This window comes from Macrobrachium rosenbergii, chromosome 55 (genome assembly GCF_040412425.1).
Source record: "Macrobrachium rosenbergii isolate ZJJX-2024 chromosome 55, ASM4041242v1, whole genome shotgun sequence".
Classification (NCBI taxonomy): Eukaryota; Metazoa; Arthropoda; class Malacostraca; order Decapoda; family Palaemonidae; genus Macrobrachium; species Macrobrachium rosenbergii.
The window spans coordinates 89566385-89575188 of NC_089795.1; the positions used below are offsets into that span (position 1 = coordinate 89566385).

The following is an 8804-nucleotide window of genomic DNA, read 5'->3' on the forward strand; positions in this document are numbered from 1 at the left end:
AAAAATTACAAAAAGGAGTGACTAAGATTGATGTACTTAAGTTAATATGTTGAACAAGTTAAACCATCTATCAGAAATACGAGATTTATCGGCTGTTTTAAACACTTAAATAACCAGAAATGATTGAAAATGGTGCACACGACAGCTGTTAAATGTGGGTTTACGTCAAATGCTAAAATACAAAATGTACAGTTTGTTGCACGAAAAAAGGGGAAATGTTCATATTTCAAATAATTCTTCATTTTAAGATGTCTGCCAGCTTTGTGCTTTTACAGTCAGGTTTGGTTGATACTTTTAGTGTCTTTAATGCTAAGAATGCTAATGAGAATAATGTTACCCATTAGTTAACACCATTTATAAAAATGAATTTTTTTTTAAATAAGTCTTCACGGTTTTGCTGTAGGTGTTAAGGAGTTCATGGAGACATAGCAACTGGTTCAAGATGAAGTCAGAATCTCATGGGATCACTTAAGTCTGTGCAGCAAGATATGTTGTTAGTCGAAGGAATATAAGTCCTTTGAGTGCACCATTTCCTTTCATGCTCTGAAACTATGGGTACAATAAATTATGTCTTCTTCAGTGGGTGCTGTGGAGTGTCTTCTTCAGTGAGTGCTGCAGAATATGCCTTCTTCAGTGAGTGCTGTAGAATATGCCTTCTTCAGTGAGTGCTGTAGAACATGCCTTCTCAGAATTACTGAAGACACCAAAGGCAGTTTCTTTGATGAATGGAAGACTGGAACAGTACACGGGGTTACTGCTGTTTAATATCCTCTTGCCAGCAAGATGTCAGTTCCTGGAAATAAAAAAAAAAAATGAATTCTATGATGTTGCTCAATTAGTGACAGATCTAGAGCTCATCCAGTTTGACTGTTCTTATTCAACTGTTTATAACCATTTTACCAGGGCATGAAGATAAACTGAGAACTGTCAAAGCATGTCAAGTTTATGAGTTTCAGGTTTTTTGTAGAGTGTAGTAAAACTTATTGCAGAATATGACTTTATTCACCGCACTTTCTATAGCCTAAACTTGAAGTCTCTCATAGTGCTACTTACATTATTCGAGATTCCTAGGCCAGCAATAATTCACAAAAGCTTGAGTCTCTCAGCTGCTGTTCAGAATTCAGTAATCAAAATTCAACCCTGCTGACCAGTAGCAGTCAAAATTCAACCCTTCTGACCAGCAGCAGTCCCGTCGAAGATCATCTGTGATACATTTTTCATCAGTTAGTCGTTTGTACAGAGAAAATATGAATTACAAAATCATGAAGACATTGTTATGTTGAGAAATGATCAGATATTCTTATAACTAGAATGTTAAAACTTATTCCGATGTCCAATATTGTGTTTCTTGTCCAGACAATTTTCAGAGAAGCAACAGAATCATTACATTAATATCTTAAACTAGGGATTCTACAGTTTACAGACTGAGTGTCAATTTATTTAAGCCATGAAATTTAAATGCTTAAGAAATTGAGTCACTCTCACCTTTTCGAGCTATTCCTGATAACCATAACTAGTTTTCTCCTATTGCAGACGTAGTGTTGGGTCTCTTGAAACTTTGGCATCCTGGTGCTGCACGGTAATGAGTTCCTCTGTGCTGTGCTGTGCTGTTGTTGGTTCTACTGAAACTTTTTGGTATAGTGGTACTGCACGATAATGAACTCCTCTGTGCTGTGCTGTTGTTGGGTCTACTGAAACTTTTTGGCATCCTAGTACTGTACGATAACGAGGTCCGCTGTGATGTACTGTTTCTCCTCTCAAGCTTCAGTGGATGTTTTATGTTAGTCCATGATGAAAGCTGTCCTCTTAAAAGCCTGTCTTGGTGAAAACTTTCCTTAGAGGAGTTTGGGCCAGTTCCATGATTTTGCATTAATATTTACTCCAACTTTAAAACTGTTTACCACATCCTCAAATGTAAGGCCTTTTTTTCATTCACAGCTATGTAATTCCTTAGTAACTGTACCAGAGATGGGATGCCATATAAGAGATAATGATGTTTCCCCTTGCCAGCAGGACCTTTTATTGCTATAGTCTCTTATGTGTACTGCTTTGGTACTAACAGCTAGCTATCCACACGAAAAAGCTGTCAAACCTGGTGCCTCGTCTCTTCCAAATCACCAGGAACATAGACAAATCAAACAAGGTACAAGTGGCATAGCTCTACAGTTCTCACAGACTGCAGTGAACTGTTTAAACTGCCAAGTTATGAGCTGAAGATCAAGAGATTTTTATGCATGTTCTTGCAGGTAATAAGCCTTTGCAGGTGCAGCATGACCTTTTGTGTTAACTGGGATATAATTTCCATCATAATATATGAAAACCAGAAAACCACTAAATTTAGAATGTACAAAGTTTTCTAGGATAATCGAGGCCTGCTTTGCCACCCAGTAAAACGGTGTCTAAAACACATGTTGTTCGGAACTGACTTCACTCCTCAACCAAATTTGTAACATTTGCCTTCAGGATGGTGATATTTTCTGTCTGGAAAGAAATTTGAGATATTTCAAAACCAAGTTGCTCTGCCCTGATTTCGTGAATATACCCTAGAGGAAACCTGTTTTGGAAACCTATATCGGAAACTCCAGTTACTTTTCAGTCAATATAATCTGACACTGTTAAAAGTAATGAGAAAAGTATATACTTCAACATGAATGTGATACAACAGTCAGTTCGTAAGATTAAGAATACAGTCGGAAATTTCGAAAATTTCAGAAGTAAGGCACTTTTTCAATCATTTAAGAATTGCTTATCTAATATACTTACCCTTGTTTACTCAGGCTATATTTATCTGAAGTTAGTAGTCCAAAATCTCTCCTTAAGTTAAAGTAATTTTTGCCAGCAAAATTTCATCCTACTCCATGACTAGGATTTTTCTGCAGGCCAAAATTCATACCCGCACTTTCTTACTGAGGCGATTTGTTTCATTATTATAGTCCTTCACCTTAATCCTGAAAAGAGGGAATCAGTCACTATCAAAATGCACCACTTAAAATAGTGTGCTGCTTCGAAACTCCTGTTCGAAATATCTATGCAAGTACTGCTACAAATGTTATTTCTTTCTCGTAGAGGGACACCATAATTATTAAGGTAATAAAGAGCAAAACAGTTTAGGAACTGTCAATGATGATTATGGCCGTGGGAGATTAACTTAAAACATTCAAAAGACTTCGTTTTACTGGGAAACGAACACAATGCATGGTCACTTTCCTGCTCGTAAGCACATTAAATGTAATTAGTATAGCCTATTACAACTAATAATTTCAGTGTTTTGCTCATAAGCACATAATCTAGCCTATTAAAACTAATAATTTCACTTTTTTGCTCATAAACACATTAAATATAATTAATCCAGCCTATTAAAACTAATAATTTCACTGTTTTTGCTCAGACACATTAAACATAATTAACCCAGCTTATTAAAAACTAATAATTTAACTTTATTTTTTCTTCTATATCCCTCTGTTGCATACGTTAACATTTCACCTGACCTTTGGGTTCAGAAATCTATGCAGAATTCGTATAAAACGACAGTGCTATATAACCTCAGTACTACAAAACCTGAAGCCTAAAATACTTCAGAATTCTTATACCAAACTACTGCACACCAAAGAACAAAAAGATAATCACAATGTTGAGGTTTACTGTTATCCTCTACCCCATAATGGGTTGTCGTATGGTTAAAAGCTGTCAATCAAAACTGCTGTTATTCCACACTGATACATTACCTTTTGTGTGAGTGCAGGGCCATTTCCAGACTTCCAGCAGTCTTAGTTCCTTTTCCAGGTAAGAAGTCAGCACCTGGAAGGAAATGAGAAAAGTCATTAGAATCTTTTTATAATGCATTTCAGAATGTCAACTATGTAACTTTATGTATCTTAGACTATGTCCAGAGTTCATAAGGTACTTCATACCAATTACTATTCATTGTCTTAAAGCAAAACTCAGTAAAATACATTAAAAACTAAGAACGCTAAAAACCAAACTGTTGAAACCTGCCAGGCTGGTTTCTTGTTCGAACCAAGGCCAAGAGAGAGAAGGTCTGCTCACTTCCTCCCAAATCCCCCACGTCTACCTCCTTATTGCGTTAGCAGGTGAATTGCTGTAATAAGCAGGTATCTCTAAGATACGTCATCGCCTACTTTGTTACCCCAGGTGGGAGGCGACTCCACCCATTGGGAAGACCTTGTTTCTCTTGGCCTTGGTTTGAAAATTATGGATCAAAAACCATGCAGTTCAAATCATGACAATGCTGTCATATATGCTGGAAAACTTAGAAACTAGTATATTCAATAAACAGATTTTTACACTGTCCAGAAATTACCCAAAGGACCTTGGATACATTACTTCCTTGGATCTAAAGTACCAGTTTTAAAATGTGAGCTGTGTACTGATCTTACAAAACTCCCAAAGTATTCTGATGTTACATTACTATTACTGTATACTGTCACTTGATGATTTATGACTTGTTACCAGGGATGCAAATTCCCGAGATGTATGCTAGTATTGCATCAGCATCAGTTTTTTTGCATTCCCTAGCTTAGCTTAGGTTAGGTTAGGTTAGGTTAGGTAGGTTAGGTTAGGTTAGGTTAGGTTAGATCATTACATCTAGGTTAGGTAGTTAGGTTGGGTTAGTTAGGTTAGATCATTACATTTAAGAAAATTTGGGTGGGGAAACAGAGATCAATTTCAAGAAAATGGATCCAGCTTTTTTTCAGGGGAAAGGTCCTGGTAATGTTACATCTTGGGAAAATGCACCAAGAGAAAAAGTGGGACACCATATCCTAAAACAACTAACCATAGAACTTTCTTGAAAATAATCAGTTTCCCACAACCAAATTGCTTTAAGGTTACTTATTTAACCTAATCTAATCTAACCTAACCTAACCTAACCTAGGGGCATGGTAAAAACCTGGGGCTGGTGCGATCAGGAATTTGCACCAGGCCTGATAACCATAGGTCCATGTCGTTTACTGCTGTTGATCTTACAAATATACAATACTGAGGCGACAGATTTATTTTTACTCCCTGTAGCATCACGTAGTTTGACAAAATTTATTAGATTTTAGGACAATCCAAGCAAGCTTAACATTTATGGACACTCCTAATTGGTCATATGAAATTCAAAAATACCTGTTGTCTTCATAATCGTCAATGTTCTGTTAAGAAAAAAAAATTACTATAATAATATAAACGCCACTGAAGTTATAGATTAAAAAGGGAAGTTTAATAAAACTTACTGGCAATATTATGAAAGGATCCTCTGAATTCCAATATTCCATTATGCTCATACCTTCAAACAAAACCAATTCTGGATACAGACCTGTTCCAACAGCCTTTGCCATACAGCTGAACAAGATTATAGACAACTTTATTCCTCTTTAGCCATAACTAATTTATCGTGATTTTATGGAACCATAAAAACGATCCACTATTCATGGAACAAACAAACTATTCATTACTTGTATTAAAAGGCATTTGTAATCTAGGATTGTATTTCCCCGCCACTTGCAAAAAATATCCAATCTGCAAAAACTAATCCTGAATTTGTATTTATCATAAACTCCATGGCCTTGATGACCCTGAATCTAGTTTTCCCAACAAAACTAATTACTGAACAAGATTATTCGGTAAAATTGCAGACTACTACCAATCACTAGCCTGGCAACTTTAGAATGCAAAATGGAGAGGCCACTTAAAAATGATAAAATCAAACTCCAGCCTAACAATGCCTTGATGAAAATTGCCTCCTGAATCTAGTTTTGGAGGAGGCCACAAAAAATGAAAACTAACAAAATTACTGAACAAGATGGTATTCGGTAAAATTGCAGACTACTACCGCAGTGCACTAGCCTGGCAACTACCAGTTAGAATGCAAAATGGAGGAGGCCATTTAAAAACTGTAAAATTGCAGCCTAACTGAATGCCGAGGCCATTTAAAAAATGGTAAAATTGCAGACTACTACCGCAGTGCACTAGCCTGGCAACTACCAGTTAGAATGCAAAATGGAGGAGGCCACTTAAAAAATGGTAAAATTGCAGACTACTGCCGTGGCGCACTAGCCTAACTGAATGCAAAATGGAGGCCATTTAAAAAATGGTAAAATTGCAGACTACTACCGCAGCACTAGCCTGGCAATTACCAGTTTAAATGCAAGATGGAGGCTGTTTAAAAAACGGTAAAATTGCAGATTACTACCGCAGCACACTAGCCTGGCAACCACCAGTTTAAATGCAAAATAAAGGCCGTTTAAAAGATGGTATTTAACAAAAGCATAAACAAAAGACAAAAACATACACAATATACTGTAAGTATTCCAGTCGGCAACTGGCGAGAATCAAAAAGGCCGTGGCAGCATTCTTTTAAGAAATTTAAAAAACTTAAGACATCAGTGTCTCTTGGTGGTTCTCAATCTCTTCCAGTGATGGCACCCTAACTAATGTAATCATCACCGTGACACCCTTTCTTCACCATCCCACCATATTGCATGAATTAACTTAATTCTATAAAATTATCCATACTATATATATATATATATATGTGAGTAGACTGATAATTATATGGCGTTTTGCAATATTAATTTTTTTACAAATGTTCTCTGAAATGAATTTAAAAGATAAAATTTTGACAATCTTTAGGCACCCTAGTGTGTGTGTAACCCCAAACTGTAATTGACCTTTTGAAATCACTGACTACACTGACTTGAATTACCTTTAAAGTCATATTTTGGGTAGGTCTAAGCCGGCATTCCGACTTAAGTACCTAACCTAAGCCGCCCCCAAGCCCCCACCTCCCTCCATAGCTAATATGGCAAAATTGTAACCAGTAAACACCTCTAGGGTACGTTATGTTGGTATTTTTAGGGTGTTTACTGGTTACAATTTTGCCGTATTAGCTATGGAGGGTGGGGGCTTGCCGCGAATGCTGGCTTAGACCTACCCCACGTTAGGCAATACAAGTCGTGTAGTCTTCAAAGGTCAATGACAGCTTAGTTACTTCAACAAAATCAATGACAGCTTAGTTACAGCCGGCCGACAAAATATAGGTTTTTCTTACTTGTAAATTCTTTACACGATTTTGAAGTTTAACTCGCAAATGAATAACATAGGCAAACGTCAAAATTAATAAAATCCAGACTTGTCACCCTCCTCGGACAGCTCCATAGCTAATACGGCAAAACTGTAATCAGTAAACAAGTTTTATTGTATAAAATTATCATCCATACTATATCATATATATATGTTAATATATTAGAGTAGACACTGATAATTATATGAAGACTTCTACAATCTTTTAATTTTTTTTTTTACAAATGTTCATTGAAATGATTCTAGCCAAGATAGAATTCATGACAATCTTGCGGCACCCCTAGGCACTGTCTGTGGCTCCCCAGGGTGCCACGGCACCCAGTTTGAGGAATCACTGGAGTAGACGTTACCTAAATACTTGAAACCACGATTGTAATATTACGTTTTACTGCACATCCATTTACATCTGGCACTTAGGTTCCTTCATTAAAACACTAGGCTCTAAAGTTCCTTCATTAACGCATCTAGGATATACTTAAAGAGCACTGAATTGAAATGATTGCATCCCTTTTAATATTTAGGCCCTGTCATATTTGGGAAACAGTTACACCAAGTTCCTTATGAACTCAGTAGCCTGCATAACCACATAACTGAACACCATAATTTTTTTAACTTAAAACAAGGAATTTTCAACTATTCAGAACCTTTCAAACCACAAATTTCAGTAGCCACTAAACCAACCTTACAAAATTCTAGAAATCTCATCACCTTACCAGCATTTGCAGGAATATCTAATCCAATTGAAATTAAAATTTAGACACCACAAGCAACAAAAACATTTTATCAAGTTACTCCAACATATGTAACCAAAGGCAAAAAATGGCTGTAGTTTTCAATGAACCTCTGCATTTCTTCTTTGGAGAAACCATGGACCATAAAAGGGGAGTGGTAACTAGAAACTTCCTGGCTTGCTTTAGTGTCCTTGGGTGACAAGCAGCGCCCTCTATACTGAATCCCATTTTTCCTTAGCCCAGGTTTTCGTTTGGAATGACCTCTATTGGGAAAAAAGACTCAAATATTCTTTAATCTGTTGAATGAAAGATTTTTTTAAGTTCTTGACTTTACAAAGAAATTTTGAAGGAATGGAAATACTGAAAAAGTATAAATTCATGCGAATGAAGTATTAAATTCATCATGATTTCACACACACACACACACACACATATATATAGGAAGTCAAGGGAAATACAGAAAGAGATTCCACTTATCAAAAAAGAAAAAAAAAAAAAATTGATTAAATTTATTGTTAGGTCTGCAGGGCATTCGTAGGACGTTCTGAGTCCAGGTCATACAATAAAAAAAAAAAAATATATATATATATATATATATATATATATATATATATATATATATATATATATATATATATATATATATATATATATATATATATATATATATATATATATATATTTCATGTGATACAGACAATCTGGTATAGGCCTAGGCAAGAGTCCTGTCTTTTAGTTTTCTGTAAAAGAAAACTGTAAAATATATAAAATATATATATATATATATATATATATATATATATATATATATATATATATATATATATATATATATACATATATACTTATTGTTTATTTTAAATCTTGTATGTTAGGAGTTGTACAGTTTCTAAATTAATGTTATTTAATAAAAATGTATGTACGAGTTCTCATTACTTTTCCAGTTTTATTTACTTTGTTGTTTAGCAACTCACTACCATTCTTTGT

General features: G+C 35.3%; 1 long non-coding RNA gene across 1 annotated transcript; it reads right to left on the bottom strand.

Annotated features, from left to right (window-relative positions):
- Positions 1-459: 459 nt before the first annotated feature.
- On the bottom strand, positions 460-7923 carry LOC136835637 (uncharacterized). The gene is made up of 6 exons (XR_010852218.1): positions 7800-7923; positions 3726-3798; positions 2764-2948; positions 1486-2481; positions 1054-1203; positions 460-793 (listed from the first exon to the last, which is right to left on the bottom strand). It is a non-coding gene; the product is annotated as an uncharacterized lncRNA (long non-coding RNA).
- Between the last annotated feature and the right edge of the window lie 881 nt (positions 7924-8804).